The 18,914-nt window shown below is 53.8% G+C and overlaps 1 long non-coding RNA gene across 3 annotated transcripts in view; it reads right to left on the bottom strand.

Annotated features, from left to right (window-relative positions):
* Nucleotides 1-11,221, bottom strand: part of LOC127484245 (uncharacterized) — a 98,749-nt gene extending 87,528 nt beyond the window's left edge. Inside the window, exon 1 of one of the 3 annotated variants that reach the window (XR_011382265.2) lies at nucleotides 10,657-11,221. This is a non-coding gene — a long non-coding RNA (uncharacterized LOC127484245). The remainder of the gene's footprint in view (nucleotides 1-10,656) is intronic. The other 2 variants (XR_011382266.2, XR_011382264.2) reach the window with 2 other exon arrangements.
* Nucleotides 11,222-18,914: the final 7,693 nt, after the last annotated feature.

The following is an 18,914-nucleotide window of genomic DNA, read 5'->3' as shown; positions in this document are numbered from 1 at the left end:
CGGACTAGACTAAGTTACTGGAATTAAGACTTATTCTATGCATCTGCTCTCCTCTGTGGGGAGCAGCTCGGACTGGACTAAGTTACTGGAATTAAGACTTATTCTATGCATCTGCTCTCCCACAATATGGCGCTGGGAGAGAAGTAAACAGCTTCCGCACAGCTGCCTCCAGTTCAACCAATAAACTGTAGGACCTGCTCCTGATTGGAGAGCAGCGTACTCGGCGTGTGGGCAGCCGAGTTGGGATTGGCGGAGGAGGACTATAAAGGAGGAGAGAGACGGCATGCACCAGGAACATCTATGGGGAACATCTAGCTGAAGGAACACCTGTGCAGCCCCCGAGAAGAGCCGGCCGGCGGTGTGCCGCTCCCCTGCGGAAGTGGGGAAAGTGGCCAGGGGGAACTGCCCTTCCACGGAGGTGGAAGGGATAGTAGCCAACCCGGGAAGAACCAGCAGCAAACCCGGGGAGGGCCGAGCAGACGAAAGAACAGCGCAGCATCCTGTGTCATTCCTCCACGAAGAGGGGGAGCGACATAATGGTGCCGTGACTCGGATATGAAGCCTAGGCAGGGTTTAGTGTCGTTCCTCCACGAAGAGGGGGAGCGACATAATGGTGCCGTGACTCGGATATGAAGCCTAGGCAGGGCTTAGTGTCGTTCCTCCACGAAGAGGGGGAGCGACATAATGGTGCCGTGACTCGGATATGAAGCCTAGGCAGGGTTTAGTGTTGCTCCTCCACGAAGAGGGGGAGCGACATAATGGTGCCGTGACTCGGATAGGAAACCTAGGACAGATAGGAAACTTAGGAGGGAAGAAACGGGAAGAAGCAGGAAAATACCGGAGAGAGAGACTAGCGAAGAGCCTAGGGGAAAGCCGGACGAGAAAGGTGCCGGAAGAAGCTATTGAAAGCCTAGGCATAGACTCGGATATGGACTGTGGGAAAGAAGTTAGGATTGAAAGCGAAAGTGAAAGCTTTCATAGACTCGGATGCGGACTATGGCGGGGAAGCTAGGAGACTGAAAGCGAAAGTGAAACCTGGAGGAGGCTTGGACTCGGATACGGACTGTGGGGAGTAGCCAGGAGAAATGAGAGGAATATTGTTGGAAGAAAACTTAGGGAAACACACCGGGTAGAGAAAAATGTTAGGGAGGATGAAGCCGCGAGTGCAGGCCAAGCCATCTTGGAATTCTTCAAGTCACCCTGGGGAGCAAGAGGCGAAGATCTGGAACCAGAGGCAGAGACGTGGGCCGCCAGAATTCGCCAGGTTAGTCCAGGGAACTTGGACTGAATGCCGGTGGTGGCGGAAACATTCGCGGAAGCCGCCGCGTGCAGAGAGAGCACGGGGCGTTGGCGCGAGGCCGTGGTGCGGGCGCGAAGTGCGTGGAGACCGCGGAGCGTGCGCGCAGAGCCGGGAACCCGCCGGCGGGGCGAGGCGCCAGGAAGCCGCGCAGAGCTGTGAAGCCGCCGCGGGGCGGGCGCCGGCGGGGCGAGGAGCCGGGAAGCTGCGCAGATGAGAGAGGCGCGGGCTGAAGCGGCTCAGCCGGAAAGCTGCCGAGAAGCAGCCTCGGGGCGGGCGCAGCCGGGAAGCCGCGGGGATAAGAATGAGAGCGGGAAGCCGCAGGGATAAGAGAAACAGAAGTTTAGAAGTAAAGTGAGAAAAATAGGAATGCTGGAAGATAGAAGTAAAATGGGAGAAATAGGAATGCCCGGAGATAGAGAAATAGAGAAATAAAAAGGCCTCCCTACAACACTGCAATGTGAGAGCTTGGATTCGGTCTGCCTAATCAAGTGAGGCGATGAGCACCTGCGGGCAGCTAGCAGCTTATGCGCCGCAGGTCACCGAAGACAGGCACGAATTAACATCAGTAAGGCTTCCCCACAATACAACAATATTAAGCTTGGATTCGGTCTGCCTGATTTAAGGCGGTAAGCGCCAGCAAGCAGCTCGACCAGAGTATGAGCTGCAGGTCACCGAAGATAGGCACGAACCAACACTAATAAGTCTCCCCCACAATAAGGCAATGAGAAGGCTTGGATTCGGTTTGCCTGATAGAGCTTGTAAGCCCCTGCAGGCAGAGCAAAGCATGCGCTGCAGGGCACCGAACACAGGCACGCATCAGCGCCTAAAAACCTCCTCACAACATGGCGAAGAGAGGACCCGGATTCGGTTTGCCTGATGGATAGGACTTGTAAGAGCCTGTGGCAACTCTAGCAAGTAGAGCAGAGTGTGTGCTGCGGGACACCGAAGACAGGCGCGTATCAACGCCAAAAAAATAAAAAGAAAGGGGGATCTGTGGGGAGCAGCTCGGACTAGACTAAGTTACTGGAATTAAGACTTATTCTATGCATCTGCTCTCCTCTGTGGGGAGCAGCTCGGACTGGACTAAGTTACTGGAATTAAGACTTATTCTATGCATCTGCTCTCCCACAATATGGCGCTGGGAGAGAAGTAAACAGCTTCCGCACAGCTGCCTCCAGTTCAACCAATAAACTGTAGGACCTGCTCCTGATTGGAGAGCAGCGTACTCGGCGTGTGGGCAGCCGAGTTGGGATTGGCGGAGGAGGACTATAAAGGAGGAGAGAGACGGCATGCACCAGGAACATCTATGGGGAACATCTAGCTGAAGGAACACCTGTGCAGCCCCCGAGAAGAGCCGGCCGGCGGTGTGCCGCTCCCCTGCGGAAGTGGGGAAAGTGGCCAGGGGGAACTGCCCTTCCACGGAGGTGGAAGGGATAGTAGCCAACCCGGGAAGAACCAGCAGCAAACCCGGGGAGGGCCGAGCAGACGAAAGAACAGCGCAGCATCCTGTGTCGTTCCTCCACGAAGAGGGGGAGCGACATAATGGTGCCGTGACTCGGATATGAAGCCTAGGCAGGGTTTAGTGTCGTTCCTCCACGAAGAGGGGGAGCGACATAATGGTGCCGTGACTCGGATATGAAGCCTAGGCAGGGCTTAGTGTCGTTCCTCCACGAAGAGGGGGAGCGACATAATGGTGCCGTGACTCGGATATGAAGCCTAGGCAGGGTTTAGTGTTGCTCCTCCACGAAGAGGGGGAGCGACATAATGGTGCCGTGACTCGGATAGGAAACCTAGGACAGATAGGAAACTTAGGAGGGAAGAAACGGGAAGAAGCAGGAAAATACCGGAGAGAGAGACTAGCGAAGAGCCTAGGGGAAAGCCGGACGAGAAAGGTGCCGGAAGAAGCTATTGAAAGCCTAGGCATAGACTCGGATATGGACTGTGGGAAAGAAGTTAGGATTGAAAGCGAAAGTGAAAGCTTTCATAGACTCGGATGCGGACTATGGCGGGGAAGCTAGGAGACTGAAAGCGAAAGTGAAACCTGGAGGAGGCTTGGACTCGGATACGGACTGTGGGGAGTAGCCAGGAGAAATGAGAGGAATATTGTTGGAAGAAAACTTAGGGAAACACACCGGGTAGAGAAAAATGTTAGGGAGGATGAAGCCGCGAGTGCAGGCCAAGCCATCTTGGAATTCTTCAAGTCACCCTGGGGAGCAAGAGGCGAAGATCTGGAACCAGAGGCAGAGACGTGGGCCGCCAGAATTCGCCAGGTTAGTCCAGGGAACTTGGACTGAATGCCGGTGGTGGCGGAAACATTCGCGGAAGCCGCCGCGTGCAGAGAGAGCACGGGGCGTTGGCGCGAGGCCGTGGTGCGGGCGCGAAGTGCGTGGAGACCGCGGAGCGTGCGCGCAGAGCCGGGAACCCGCCGGCGGGGCGAGGCGCCAGGAAGCCGCGCAGAGCTGTGAAGCCGCCGCGGGGCGGGCGCCGGCGGGGCGAGGAGCCGGGAAGCTGCGCAGATGAGAGAGGCGCGGGCTGAAGCGGCTCAGCCGGAAAGCTGCCGAGAAGCAGCCTCGGGGCGGGCGCAGCCAGGAAGCCGCGGGGATAAGAATGAGAGCGGGAAGCCGCAGGGATAAGAGAAACAGAAGTTTAGAAGTAAAGTGAGAAAAATAGGAATGCTGGAAGATAGAAGTAAAATGGGAGAAATAGGAATGCCCGGAGATAGAGAAATAGAGAAATAAAAAGGCCTCCCTACAACACTGCAATGTGAGAGCTTGGATTCGGTCTGCCTAATCAAGTGAGGCGATGAGCACCTGCGGGCAGCTAGCAGCTTATGCGCCGCAGGTCACCGAAGACAGGCACGAATTAACATCAGTAAGGCTTCCCCACAATACAACAATATTAAGCTTGGATTCGGTCTGCCTGATTTAAGGCGGTAAGCGCCAGCAAGCAGCTCGACCAGAGTATGAGCTGCAGGTCACCGAAGATAGGCACGAACCAACACTAATAAGTCTCCCCCACAATAAGGCAATGAGAAGGCTTGGATTCGGTTTGCCTGATAGAGCTTGTAAGCCCCTGCAGGCAGAGCAAAGCATGCGCTGCAGGGCACCGAACACAGGCACGCATCAGCGCCTAAAAACCTCCTCACAACATGGCGAAGAGAGGACCCGGATTCGGTTTGCCTGATGGATAGGACTTGTAAGAGCCTGTGGCAACTCTAGCAAGTAGAGCAGAGTGTGTGCTGCGGGACACCGAAGACAGGCGCGTATCAACGCCAAAAAAATAAAAAGAAAGGGGGATCTGTGGGGAGCAGCTCGGACTAGACTAAGTTACTGGAATTAAGACTTATTCTATGCATCTGCTCTCCTCTGTGGGGAGCAGCTCGGACTGGACTAAGTTACTGGAATTAAGACTTATTCTATGCATCTGCTCTCCCACAATATGGCGCTGGGAGAGAAGTAAACAGCTTCCGCACAGCTGCCTCCAGTTCAACCAATAAACTGTAGGACCTGCTCCTGATTGGAGAGCAGCGTACTCGGCGTGTGGGCAGCCGAGTTGGGATTGGCGGAGGAGGACTATAAAGGAGGAGAGAGACGGCATGCACCAGGAACATCTATGGGGAACATCTAGCTGAAGGAACACCTGTGCAGCCCCCGAGAAGAGCCGGCCGGCGGTGTGCCGCTCCCCTGCGGAAGTGGGGAAAGTGGCCAGGGGGAACTGCCCTTCCACGGAGGTGGAAGGGATAGTAGCCAACCCGGGAAGAACCAGCAGCAAACCCGGGGAGGGCCGAGCAGACGAAAGAACAGCGCAGCATCCTGTGTCGTTCCTCCACGAAGAGGGGGAGCGACATAATGGTGCCGTGACTCGGATATGAAGCCTAGGCAGGGTTTAGTGTCGTTCCTCCACGAAGAGGGGGAGCGACATAATGGTGCCGTGACTCGGATATGAAGCCTAGGCAGGGCTTAGTGTCGTTCCTCCACGAAGAGGGGGAGCGACATAATGGTGCCGTGACTCGGATATGAAGCCTAGGCAGGGTTTAGTGTTGCTCCTCCACGAAGAGGGGGAGCGACATAATGGTGCCGTGACTCGGATAGGAAACCTAGGACAGATAGGAAACTTAGGAGGGAAGAAACGGGAAGAAGCAGGAAAATACCGGAGAGAGAGACTAGCGAAGAGCCTAGGGGAAAGCCGGACGAGAAAGGTGCCGGAAGAAGCTATTGAAAGCCTAGGCATAGACTCGGATATGGACTGTGGGAAAGAAGTTAGGATTGAAAGCGAAAGTGAAAGCTTTCATAGACTCGGATGCGGACTATGGCGGGGAAGCTAGGAGACTGAAAGCGAAAGTGAAACCTGGAGGAGGCTTGGACTCGGATACGGACTGTGGGGAGTAGCCAGGAGAAATGAGAGGAATATTGTTGGAAGAAAACTTAGGGAAACACACCGGGTAGAGAAAAATGTTAGGGAGGATGAAGCCGCGAGTGCAGGCCAAGCCATCTTGGAATTCTTCAAGTCACCCTGGGGAGCAAGAGGCGAAGATCTGGAACCAGAGGCAGAGACGTGGGCCGCCAGAATTCGCCAGGTTAGTCCAGGGAACTTGGACTGAATGCCGGTGGTGGCGGAAACATTCGCGGAAGCCGCCGCGTGCAGAGAGAGCACGGGGCGTTGGCGCGAGGCCGTGGTGCGGGCGCGAAGTGCGTGGAGACCGCGGAGCGTGCGCGCAGAGCCGGGAACCCGCCGGCGGGGCGAGGCGCCAGGAAGCCGCGCAGAGCTGTGAAGCCGCCGCGGGGCGGGCGCCGGCGGGGCGAGGAGCCGGGAAGCTGCGCAGATGAGAGAGGCGCGGGCTGAAGCGGCTCAGCCGGAAAGCTGCCGAGAAGCAGCCTCGGGGCGGGCGCAGCCAGGAAGCCGCGGGGATAAGAATGAGAGCGGGAAGCCGCAGGGATAAGAGAAACAGAAGTTTAGAAGTAAAGTGAGAAAAATAGGAATGCTGGAAGATAGAAGTAAAATGGGAGAAATAGGAATGCCCGGAGATAGAGAAATAGAGAAATAAAAAGGCCTCCCTACAACACTGCAATGTGAGAGCTTGGATTCGGTCTGCCTAATCAAGTGAGGCGATGAGCACCTGCGGGCAGCTAGCAGCTTATGCGCCGCAGGTCACCGAAGACAGGCACGAATTAACATCAGTAAGGCTTCCCCACAATACAACAATATTAAGCTTGGATTCGGTCTGCCTGATTTAAGGCGGTAAGCGCCAGCAAGCAGCTCGACCAGAGTATGAGCTGCAGGTCACCGAAGATAGGCACGAACCAACACTAATAAGTCTCCCCCACAATAAGGCAATGAGAAGGCTTGGATTCGGTTTGCCTGATAGAGCTTGTAAGCCCCTGCAGGCAGAGCAAAGCATGCGCTGCAGGGCACCGAACACAGGCACGCATCAGCGCCTAAAAACCTCCTCACAACATGGCGAAGAGAGGACCCGGATTCGGTTTGCCTGATGGATAGGACTTGTAAGAGCCTGTGGCAACTCTAGCAAGTAGAGCAGAGTGTGTGCTGCGGGACACCGAAGACAGGCGCGTATCAACGCCAAAAAAATAAAAAGAAAGGGGGATCTGTGGGGAGCAGCTCGGACTAGACTAAGTTACTGGAATTAAGACTTATTCTATGCATCTGCTCTCCTCTGTGGGGAGCAGCTCGGACTGGACTAAGTTACTGGAATTAAGACTTATTCTATGCATCTGCTCTCCCACAATATGGCGCTGGGAGAGAAGTAAACAGCTTCCGCACAGCTGCCTCCAGTTCAACCAATAAACTGTAGGACCTGCTCCTGATTGGAGAGCAGCGTACTCGGCGTGTGGGCAGCCGAGTTGGGATTGGCGGAGGAGGACTATAAAGGAGGAGAGAGACGGCATGCACCAGGAACATCTATGGGGAACATCTAGCTGAAGGAACACCTGTGCAGCCCCCGAGAAGAGCCGGCCGGCGGTGTGCCGCTCCCCTGCGGAAGTGGGGAAAGTGGCCAGGGGGAACTGCCCTTCCACGGAGGTGGAAGGGATAGTAGCCAACCCGGGAAGAACCAGCAGCAAACCCGGGGAGGGCCGAGCAGACGAAAGAACAGCGCAGGGTCCTGTGTTGCTCCTCCACGAAGAGGGGGAGCGACAATGGGGTTCCTTTGACGTCCCCCTAGGATGTCCAAGGACTGTCCTCGGGGAAGCGACTTCATAAGGCCTCCCCAGACTACATCTCCCTCCTCTCATGTCAGCTCCCTGGCTAGTGGGTAAGACCAGAGGGCCACATGGGAGCCGCTTTCAGTTTTGCCACGTCCCTTCACCAAGTTCAGGAATGAGCCTGGGGAGATGGGGTGGGAGAGGAGGTGGAACAAATCCAATAGGACCCATCTTGTGCCATCACCCAGGGCAGCTCCTTTTGTGCAGGAGGACCTGACATCATTAAGAAAAGTAACCCATTCTTGGTAGAACTCCAGAATGGGTTACCATTGTGTCTTTTTTCTTTTTTATCCAAATTAATCACCAGCAAATAAGAAGTGGAAGGATGCTTTGAGGGAGGAGGTGGAAAGGTGAGGGGTGGGGGCTGGCAGCTGAGACCCACGTGCATTCTTCCAGTGTTGGGGAAGGAGGAAGAAGAGGAATTTCAGACTCCGGGCTCCCAGCCAGTGAAGGAGGAGCCCTCAACCCCTTCCTCAGTCATCCCCAAGCAGCTGTGGCTCCTGCATGGGTCACAGGCTTGAGGTGGATGCAGCTGGCAGGGCCATCAGCTCTGAACAACCAGGAAAACAACCACTGGCCATAGTTTTCTAGTCTTCTTTTCAACAAGGAAAAGCAGACCCCGTCATCAGCCTTGGACCATCTACCATACAAAAGGGGAGACATCTTTTATTCTACCAGACCAGCCCTCGCCAAAAACTTACCTGGCAATTTGTACACCTGTACTTACACAGAGAGGCACAAATACACACACCCAAAAACACACATACTCCCAAAGGGACACACATAGATACACACCTACACAGAACTGTTACAGGAAGATGGTGGTGGAGAAATTGTTACCTCGGTTCTTTGTTTCACATGGAAGAAGAATTTCCAGGTGGACAAGCAGAGAGATTTAGATAGACTTATTAGAGTCAAAAACCTCCAGCCAGAGCGGCTTGGAGAGGGGCTTCCAAAAGATGAAAAAACCCAAAGAACCTCATGGCACTGGGGTTTTTTAAGTTTAATTTCGAAGGAAAAAAAAAAAAAAAAACTTGACAATTAGATGGGCATTCAGTTATCAGGTGGGGACAAAACCCATCAAAAGGTCTGATTTACCATTCTCCATCCTGTCTGGCCTGCTCATAATAAAACAAAAAAAAACAGAAGGGTGGGATAGGTGACTTGTTTCTACAATAAGCTTGGAGCTCAGGAAGAGCTCCCTTGCTATATTTTTGGTAAATTGGAGATTGCGAAGGAAGGAGGCGGCCCCTTTGTTCTTGCTAGCAATAATGTTTGGGGGGAGGAAGCAAATATTTTACAGCCCAAATGCCATTGGGACCACCCTGACTACCTATTAACCCATCTTACTCCTCACAGCAACACGCATACACACACAGGCACACGCGTACACAGAGAGACATACATGCATGGACATATAAACACCCACACACACACATGAGCACCTGAGGTTCACTTTGCTCCTCCCCAGGCAGTTTCCAGAAACAGCATCTCTTACACAACCCAAGGACATGCAGGAAATGGCCCCGCCACTCCTACTCTAAAGGGGTTTCCCAGCTGGAACAAAGGGAGCCACCATCTGCATAGGAAGACATAAGCCTCCCAGAGCCCCGTGGAGGAGGGCTAGATCAGACACCATCCAGGCTAGGTGGCTGTCTCAACAGGACTGCCCTTATCTCTTCACCCCTCACTGCCTCTGGCAGCCTTCTGACCCCAGTGTGGACTGCAAGCCAGTCCCATAGCTTCCTCTCTGGGGGCACCGTCGGGAGACACCGCCATGCAGCTAACCTCGCAGCATCAGGAAGGACCTGTGCCCTTGCCTCCATGCCGACGCCCAAAATCGCTTCAGGGGGCAAATCGTCCTTACAAACCACGGCCGGGATCATGCTCCAATCCTCCCTGAGGAAGGGAACTTTGCGCTGAAATTTCACTCCCCTCGAGAAGAAGCAGGCAGGTTTCACAGCAAGGAGCAGCCTGCCCAAGTGGAGCAGGTTGACAGGCAAGGGGGCGTGTCTGGGAGACCCGTGACAGAAGTGCCACACAGTACCAGAAATGCCACGTAGTGCCAGTCCAGCTACTGCAGAGCTACAAGTGTCAGAGTTAAGGCGCATCTGGTGTGGATTCTGTCCCTGCCACTTAATGGACATGAACATTCTTGCATGTTACTTAAACCCACGGAAGTAGACGCCTACCTTCCTGGTTTCATGGCCCCTGCAGCCTGTAACCACTCTTCTCTGCTAACAGAATTGCGATTTTCCTTCAGGCTGAATGCACCCAGCTCCGCCCAAGTGAGAGCACTGGGCTTGGAGCAGAGCAGCCCCACGTGCTCCGGCCTTCACCCTGATGCAGGGTGGCCCAAGCCTCACCTTAGACCAAAGAGACTCAGTCCTGAGACTTGCGCTGGAACTCTGGAGAAAAAAAAGATCTTCCTACTGCACTGGAAACCGAGAAACGGAGAAGCTACTGCCCATCACAGTGAAAAGCAGAACCAGGGGAGGGAAATTAGTCCTGATGACATCATTAAGACTGAGGTTCAGCTGTGCCCAAAGTCTTAGAATTTCTCCCAACGTGAATCAACCCCCCTCGGTTTGCCTAAGACAATTCTACCTCAACACTCACAACCATAAATCCCAAGTCATACAGTCTCCTCGTCTCCGTATCTCTCTATGGCAATAGGGAATAACATCAGCGCTTACTTTCCCTCTAGAGCCACGGTGAGGCGTCATCAAAAGGATGTGATCAGTTTAAGAGACTCAACCAGGAGTGGGCATTGTTGCACAGTGGGTTAAGCCACCATTTAGGACAGGGGCATCCCACATAAGAACGCCAGTGTGAGTCTGGCTACCCTGCTTCCAATCAAACTTGCCGCTAATGCACCTGGGAAGGCAGCAAATGATGGCTCAAGTACTTGGGTCCCTGTCACTCTTGTGGAGACCAGGATGGAATTCCTTTCTCCTGGCTTTGGCCTGGCCCAGACCTGGCTGTTGCGGCCATTCGGGAAGTGAACCAGACAGAACCAATTCTCTAACTCTCTCTCCCCTTCTCTGCCTTTCAAATAAATTAAACATTAATTTAAAAAAAAAAAAGAAACTGGACCAAATTTTAGGACAAATTAGTAGCAGAAATGTTCACACTCACCAAATATTCGCTGGGCTTCCCTCTGTCCTCCAGTCCTCTTGCAAGGATCTCAGCGGGGCCGTGCACCCAATCCTGGCCAGGGAGCCAAGAGTGGAGTTTCACCTCCTCACACGTCCTCTCTCGCCACCATGACTCCAAACAAACCGCGGCCCCACAAGGTTAACGCAGCGGATGGCTAGGTCTCCGCGTGAACTGCTAGACCTACATCAACTGGGTTAAGCCATAGAGATGAGAGAGGTTTTCGCTGTCATAGCACAGTCCGCCCTCCGCCAGCTCCTGGGAAGGGTTCCACAGCCACGCAGGTGAATGTCCTGAGCATCTGATTCATCCAAGCAGGTGGAAGCTCCACCCCCCAGACAAACGTCATCCATCTCCTAATTGTCATCCCATCTCCCAAGAGCTAGGGCCAGCCAGGCTGAGATTCCTCCCGGAGATAATCCAGGACTTGGAGGAAGGACCCGGCTTGGCAACGCTTTGCAGCACTCTCAGTACTAAATCTTAAATGCTGATTTCTTGTCTTGGCCCAGAAAACCCATTCTGACCTGGCTCCTCCTTACTCTAGCCTGCATCTCCTACCCAACCCCCTCCATCACCAAGCCCCTCCCTACCTCCCAACACCCCCCTGCAGTGCATTAGCCTCCTTCCATGCTCAGGGCTGGGCACAGCTGCTGCCTGTCTGCTGGGCTTTCCCCGGGGCTGGCTCATTTTCAGTTCATGGGTCTCGGCTTTTCCCAGCAGGCACTTGGCTGGGCCCGCGTGATCCCTCTGATGACAACCTCTCCAGTGTCTCTCAGCCTCTGCTCCTTTCCTCCTTCTCCTCTCTTCTCCCTTTCTCCTCCCCTTCCTAGTGTTCTGCTGCCTCTTTGACTTCCCTAGCACTGATTGGTTTGCTCTGCATTGGGTGAAACCCCACGCTCTCCATCTGGGTTTTCTCATCGACTCTCATGACCACCCCAGGTACCAATCAGCAAAAATCAAGATACTTTAAGCCGAAAGTACATTCATTGGTGGGCTACTGTGTAGCTCGCACAATCAGTGAAACACCTGGAACCAGTCAAGATTGGAGGCCAGAATCTCCCTGCTTGGGTCAGAGCACAGGCAGAGCCTGCATAGCACCCACCTCTGGGCGTGGGTCCCACTGCTGTCGTTGCCACCATCGGCCTTGGATGCACCTGCTGCTGCCTGAATCAGCGCTCACTGCACTTGCACCTTTGCACACTTACCTGCTCAGGCCAAGGTCTTAGGCAGAAATATCCGATTGTACCAGCTGAGACCAAAGCTTTTCCTTGCCTTGGGGGTGGAGATATCATCAGAGTCCTTGAGTGACAGGAGGGTTGCCTGCTGCAGTAAGCACACAGGGCAACTCCCAAAGCATAAGAAAGAGCTTCAAGTGCTGTCCAGCTCTAAAAGGAACAAGTGCCCACTCTCGTCGAGGAGGAAAAGTCAAATCACAAAGTTTTTTACTTTATTTCTTGTATTTACTTGAAAGACAGATGAACAGAGACCTCTTATCTACTGGTATACCCCTGTAATGGCCACAATAGCCAAGGCAGGTGACTAGGGGAAACTAGGAGCTGAGAACTCTATCAGAGTCTCCCACGTGAGTGGCAGAGGGCCAGGCACTTGAAGGAAGCTGGAATTGGGAGCTGAACCAGGATCCAAATCTCGGCACTGCATTATGGGACACAAGGGTGCTAACCAGCGTCTTAACCACTGCACCAAATACCTACCTCATCACAATTTTAAAAAATCCTTGCCATTACCAATGGCACCTCCACTAAAGAAATGTTGAACAAATACTTACAGACTGGCCACTTGAAAAGAGGCCTAACCCAGAGACTAAGGGTCCCACACTTCTAGCCACGTTCTGCTGGTGTGGATGGGCAAAAAAGCCACCCCCTCAGACATCTGTAGCTCAAGTTTCTCCTGGGCTTGTGGTTTCCCGTAGCAGAGCCAGACTATGGAGCCTCTCAAGTGTTGCTACCCAGTGTGACCTGGGAGCCGGCAGCACCGGACTCTGGACACACTGACCCTGAGGCCCCACTGCCACCTCCTAGGCCAGAATCTGCACCGTAATACGATCTCCGGTGATTCCTGCACCTAGGAAAGTTGGAGATGCACTATTCTAGAGCTTATTCTCCATACTGCCTGTATGTTGGGGATTTTTACAAAATACATGCTCCACCCCACTCCCAGAAATTCTATTATAATTGTCTCAATATCTGGCCTGGGCATCAAAAGTTTGAAAAAGCTCCCTGGGTAACTCCAATGAGAATCCAAAGTCAAATTCTACTTGAGAAAGACACAGTTGCCTCCCACCCACAACACCCCCAGACAGCAAAGCGTATTTGGGAAAATAATGCCAAGTCAGTAGTCATCTCTCCACACTCTCCCTCCTGAAGGGTCACAAGGAGGCACCATTTGCCAAAGGTGGTCCAGTCCCAGGAAGTGATTCAAAAACCACAGGACATTGATGTGGTCCCCACCACTGAGAACTCAGAGCTTGATGGTTCTTCATTTGTTTTTTAATTCACTTATTTATTTGAAAGTCAGAATTACAGAAAGCGAGCAAGTGAGCAATCTTCCAACCACTGTTTCACTCCCTAGATGGCCATAACAGCCCGGGCTGGGCCAGGTCAAAGCCAGGAGCTTCTTCCAAGTCTCCCATACAGGTGTCAGGGGTCCAACGATGTGGACCATCTTCCGCTGCTTTTCCAGGTGCATTAGCAAGGAGGTGAATTGGAAGTGGAGCAGCCAGACTGAAACCGGCGCCCACATGGGATGCCAGAATTGCAGGTGGCAGCCTAAGCCATTACACCCAACACCAGCCCTGATGGTTCATCTTTTTTCCCTACAAACATTCAAAAGGGAACCCAGAGGTCACAGTATCTAACCCTCTAATTTTACAGCAGGGGAAACTGAGGCAGAGAGAGAGAGAGTGCGGAACATCCACACCACTGTCCACTGGTTGCACACCTGTCTGCCACTCACTGTGTCTGCAGGGGAGAGCATGCCTGAGGAAGATACGCTGAATGAGTGTGTGGTCAAAAGTTCATCCCCAAAATGTTCACTATTAATAAGGAGGTTAAGACTCCAGTCAATCCAGCCACGACCGCAGCCCCATGAAAGCCATTTACTCAGCGTGCTCTCATCTGATTACGGGTAGGAACAGTAATTGGAAACAGGCTTTCTCCATGGGCTGGGATTCAGGAAATGGAAACCTCTAATGCAATTCTGCCTGGAAGAGGCAACGCGCACCATTGCGTGCAGCGGAGACGCTCACAAGGCCTCCCTGGGGAGCAGGAAGAAGCGCACATTCCAGGAGGGGTAGGAGAAACAGGCTTAGAAGACAAGATCACTGACATCCGGGAACCGCATGGCCCCCTGGATAGCGGCACAGGCACCCCACTGGCTGTGCCAGTGCCTGGGGACAATTGCTACAACAGGAATTAGGCAAGACTGCATTGCTGGTTGTGGTCTTGGGGTTATCCTCACTGAGTACATACAGGGTCTTAGCAGCCAGGTTCTCTATTCTCATGATATCATTTAATCCCCAAAACCAGAGGAGGAAGCTGAGGCTTATAGTGGTTTGAGTTACTTACCCATAGGCCCAGAGAGGAGTTACAAAGCCAGGAAGGAGGCCCATGAGCCTCAATCTGAGCCCAGAGCACTGGCACCCACTCCAGCACACGGTCCACCCTTACCCATCACCACAGCCTGAGCTCCTCATCAGGACCTGCTGCTCCTGGCAGGGGGAGATGAGAAGAAGCACCGTTGGAGCAGGTGGGCAGACGCTGGTCAGAGGAGGTGGGCACTGGGAGGAGGGACATGACAGATGCAGCCCCTGACCCCTCGGCGGGCACCAGCCGCAGGAGAGCCGCTGTCCCAGGAGCGGTGCCCCTGGCCATCTGCTGCAATACACACTCACCACAGTTGGACCCTGCGTCCACCACCACTCCTGGCGCATTCTGGCCTTCCAGGGACAGAGATTTGGCCACCATTTGCAGATGAGCCCGAGTGGAGCCCGTCTCCAGCGGATACCACTTAGCAAGTTCATGGCTCGGCGGTTACCAAGAAGGATTACCAGAAGCCCCACGCTCTGGAGCCAGATTTTCCACCACGCAGCTGCAGGTGGCTTCTCGTCGTTGCCGGCAGCCTTGTTAACAGGACCTGATCTGTAGATCATCATTTTCCCATCTGGTGCCCACCAGCTGCGCGGCTGGTGCTGGGGAATTGATTTTCCATTCTCTCTCTTTTCCTCCCTCCCTCTCTCACTCTTTCTGCACCTCTGCGTTTCATTCCAAATCAACTTATTCATCAATTCAAAACCTCCTACCCCATTTTCAAGCCAAATCCAAACTTGCTCTGCTCCCTGTTCCATACAAACACTATCAACCCAGGGGTTTTGTCTGATCAGCAAGGTGGCAGCCCAGTAGCTAACTCGGGCCCACCCTCCTTTCCCCCTGAGTCTGCCCAGGGAGGGTTCAGAAATGCCAAGACCATGTGGAGGAGGGTGGAGCAGAAGAAGAAAAGCCAAATCAGCCTGTCCATGAGGTCCCTTCTGGCCTCCTGGCCACTCTGGAGTCACCTGCTGAGCCCTTTTCATTTTAGGTCGTGGGCGAACTGAGGCGGAGCCTGGCCTCTTTAACAACAATCCTTAGGAAGCTTTTCCTCCCCTGACATCCTGCTGTCTCCTGGGCCCTCGGGCCTCCCAGACTCGCCTGGCGGAGGTGCTGCTTCTGCAGAGCTCAGCCCAGGGAGTAGAAAGCCAAGCTCCCTCCTCGAGGTCTCTGCACCAGGTCTTCCCGGCATCCCCTCCAGCTCACCTCCCTGCCTGCAGCCCTGACACTCTCGCTGTGGTCCCAGTGAGGGAGGCAGGCAGCTCTTGCCCCCTTGCCTCTTGTTCCTAGGTAATCCCCTCTGCTAGGAGTCCCTTCTGTTCCCCAAGAGACAAGCCTATCTAAACACAAAGCCAGCAGAAAGTGCCTCTCACCTCTCCTTTCTGCTGTCCCAAAGAGGGGCTGGGAGGAAGATAGGACTGTCACCAACAATGCAAGGCAGGGCCCCCCCCCCCCGAGGAAAAAAGAGGTAATGCCAATGGCAAAATTCAGTTCATCCATAGTTACAAAATACAATCCTCTCTCTAGCTGAGCACCTGGGGCTCAGAGACAGCTGGCATCCAGGCCAAGGACACAGAGCTTGTGAAACAACAGGAACCGGAAACTAGCATCAGGAATCGGAGATACAGGAGAGAACGTGGAGAATTTCTGGTCCATGGGGGCTCATGGTGAGTCACAGTCACCTGGTCTTCCACGGGAATCTGCCTTTAACAAGAGCCCCAGGAAATTGTGCAAGGGGTCATTCTTGGCTCTTTGGAAGCAATTTTCCAGACGGAGTCACAAAGGCGCGGGGAGAATGTGCTCTCACAGTTATAATTTCTAGTCTGCCTGCTTACAATGAAACTGAGACCATTTGTAACTACCCCGCGGCAGCAAGACCAGAGCACAATGCCCCACAAGGGTTCCCAGTTCTAGGAACCACTCTGTGGTCCGCCTTCCATCCTGGCCTCCCTCCCTCCAAAGGAAACATTTTGTCCACTATTTTACCACCCGGAACCCATCCAGGCTCTAAAAATCATGCAGGAAGCCAAGACGGTGGGGAGGGAAACCCAAGTAGAAGAGCCTGTGCCTAGGTGTGACTGCCATGGACGAGAAGCAATGGGAACACCTGGCTTATTCTGGCCGAGCATAGATAATCCAAAGATCCTGATCTGACCAGTAAGGACTCTTTTAGTCCCAGCAAACTATCTGGTGAAACCTGAATGTTGTGGTTTGTTTAGCAAATAATGACCAGGTGCCTCCAGTATTCCCACCGCCTTCCTCCCACTGCAGACACAGGTAGAAATGTCTCGAACAACCCTGCTCTTACTGAAGACAGGAACAAAAGGAGAAAACAAAAAAATATATAAAATAATGTTTACTGCCCGTGAAAAAAGGCCACAAAGAATGCTAACAAGAGGCTGAGCTTGCACACGGATTGGCAGACCTTGTGGACCATACGGTCTCTGTCGCAGCTTCCCAGCTCTGCCACTATAACCCAGAGACAGCCAAAGCCAGTGGGAAAGGGGACGGCTGTGGCCGTGGCCCCAGTCAACTTGACTTAGCAAAGCAAGCTGTGGTCAGAGGTAGCCATGGAGTGTGCAGACCCCTGAGCACAGCAAAGAGAACCACAGTCCATGGGTGGTCACAGAGGACTTCCCTGGGGCGGTGATGGGGCAGTGAGGAGGTGAGGAGGCACCGCCCCACGAGAGAAGGGAGGGGTGAGCTTGGTGCAAGTGCAAGGGTAAGTCACTGAAGTGATGAGCTGGCATCATTTGAGTGACTTTTTTTTTTCTTTTCTTTTCTTTTTTTTTTTTTTTTTGACAGGCAGAGTGGACAGTGAGACAGAGAGAAAGGTCTTCATTTGCCGTTGGTTCACCCTCCAATGGCCATCGCAGCCGGCGCACCGCGCTGATCCGATGGCAGGAGCAAGGTACTTATCCTGGTCTCCCATGGGGTGCAGGGCCAAGAACTTGGGCCATCCTCCACTGTACTTCCCTGGCCACAGCAGAGAGCTGGCCTGGAAGAGGGGCAACCAGGACAGAATTCAGCGCCCCGACCAGGACTAGAACCCGGTGTGCCAGCGCCGCAAGGCGGAGGATTAGCCTAGTGAGCCGTGGCGCCGGCTTTGAGTGACTTTCATCTTGGAAGTATCATGCCTTTGAAAGCTGCTTTGTCGAATATGGGTCTGATGTGGGAGACACGGAGGCAGCTGGCACAGGTTCTCAAGCTTCTTCATTGGGCAGCGGGTGTGGCAGTCAGCACCAGGGCAGGGAAAAGCGACATCTGAGATGGGCTAGAGGCAAAGGATGGAGTTGGAAGGGGAAGGAAAACGAGGCTCAAGGACCACAGCCAGGTGATCTGCTGAGCAGATGGGCAGGGGCAGGGACTCCAAGGTCCCCATAACCTGCCACACTGCAGTTCTCTGAAAGGGGGGAAGGGGCAACGGTGCCACAGCAGGTGGAAGAAGCCATGGAAAGGATCAGCTGAGCCTCAGGCTGTTCGCTGCTTCGGTGAGCTTTAATTAAGCACCAGCTGTGTGCCTGGCACAGAGCTGGAGCGTACAACCCCAGCCTTGATGGCATGGGCAGGGTAATGAGGAGCAGGACAGGTAAGCCAGATGGCACGTCTCCTCTCTGCCTGCCCCCACAAGCATGTCTCAGGTTCCCAGACATCACAAGGGCAGTAGAGGCTGGGGAAGCCTAGCAGCGACCTCTCCAGGTGTTGGAAAGAGCCAGAAAGCTTCTGCAAGTTCACTGTTACCCTTATGTGCCTTAAAGAAAAGCTGGGCTGGATCAGGTTATTTAAATGTCAGCCTGGCACAGAGGACAGAGCATGTGGGTTGGTGGGGGGGTGGGGTTGTCTCTGCTTGGATGTCACTGTTTTTCTAAAAGGAAAGTCCTCTGAGGAGACCTAGACAGCCCAAGGAGATCTAGGCTTTGGTCCTGTGCTACCTCAGAGACAACACCCGTGGGTGACCTTGGGAAAGCCACATGCCCCTTCCTGGCCTTGGGGACCAATCTGTAAACTTGGAGTGGGATCGGGTGCTCCCAAGGCCCATGTTACCCTGACCCATGATGCCTGGAGTCCTGCCTTTACTGTGAATTTTCTGCACTGAGCAATGTCATTCCCCAGTGTCGCTGGCCCCGAGGGTCGGTGGCACCTGAGTCATGATCACTGCCGCCCTGTGTGGGATCTGTGGAACACAGGCCAGAGAACGGGGAGCCCTTCTCACCAGAGGTCAGAGCCAAGTTTAACCTCTGTTAAACTTGTTTACACGTGGTGGTGACATGGAGCACCCCTAAGTTTGCAGTGAAACACAGCTGGCACCGACCCTCCCTCACCACAGACCTTGTGGGGACCTGCATGGAGCCATTTCTGATCTCCCCGAACTGACTACCACCCCACACCCCAACTCTGCATCCAACCTTCTGCACAGCCTCATCCCATGGGTTCTGTCACTTTGCGCTTGTTGAGGTCACTGACTCAGCAACTGTGTAGGAAGCACCCACTCTGCGGCAGACGCAGCACGGAGAGCTACGGACACAGGACAAGCAAGACAGACCCAGGCGTACCCAGAGAGCCCTGCATCTGCTGGAGGAGTGAGCCTCGCAAGTGAGTCAGAACCCTAACTGTACTGAGCGCGCCACAGAAGGGAAA

Source organism: Oryctolagus cuniculus, chromosome 15 (genome assembly GCF_051225735.1).
Source record: "Oryctolagus cuniculus isolate XC-2025 breed Fujian yellow rabbit chromosome 15, ASM5122573v1, whole genome shotgun sequence".
Classification (NCBI taxonomy): Eukaryota; Metazoa; Chordata; class Mammalia; order Lagomorpha; family Leporidae; genus Oryctolagus; species Oryctolagus cuniculus.
Note: the sequence above shows the minus strand (reverse complement) of the source record. Positions and strands in the feature narration are given on the sequence as shown.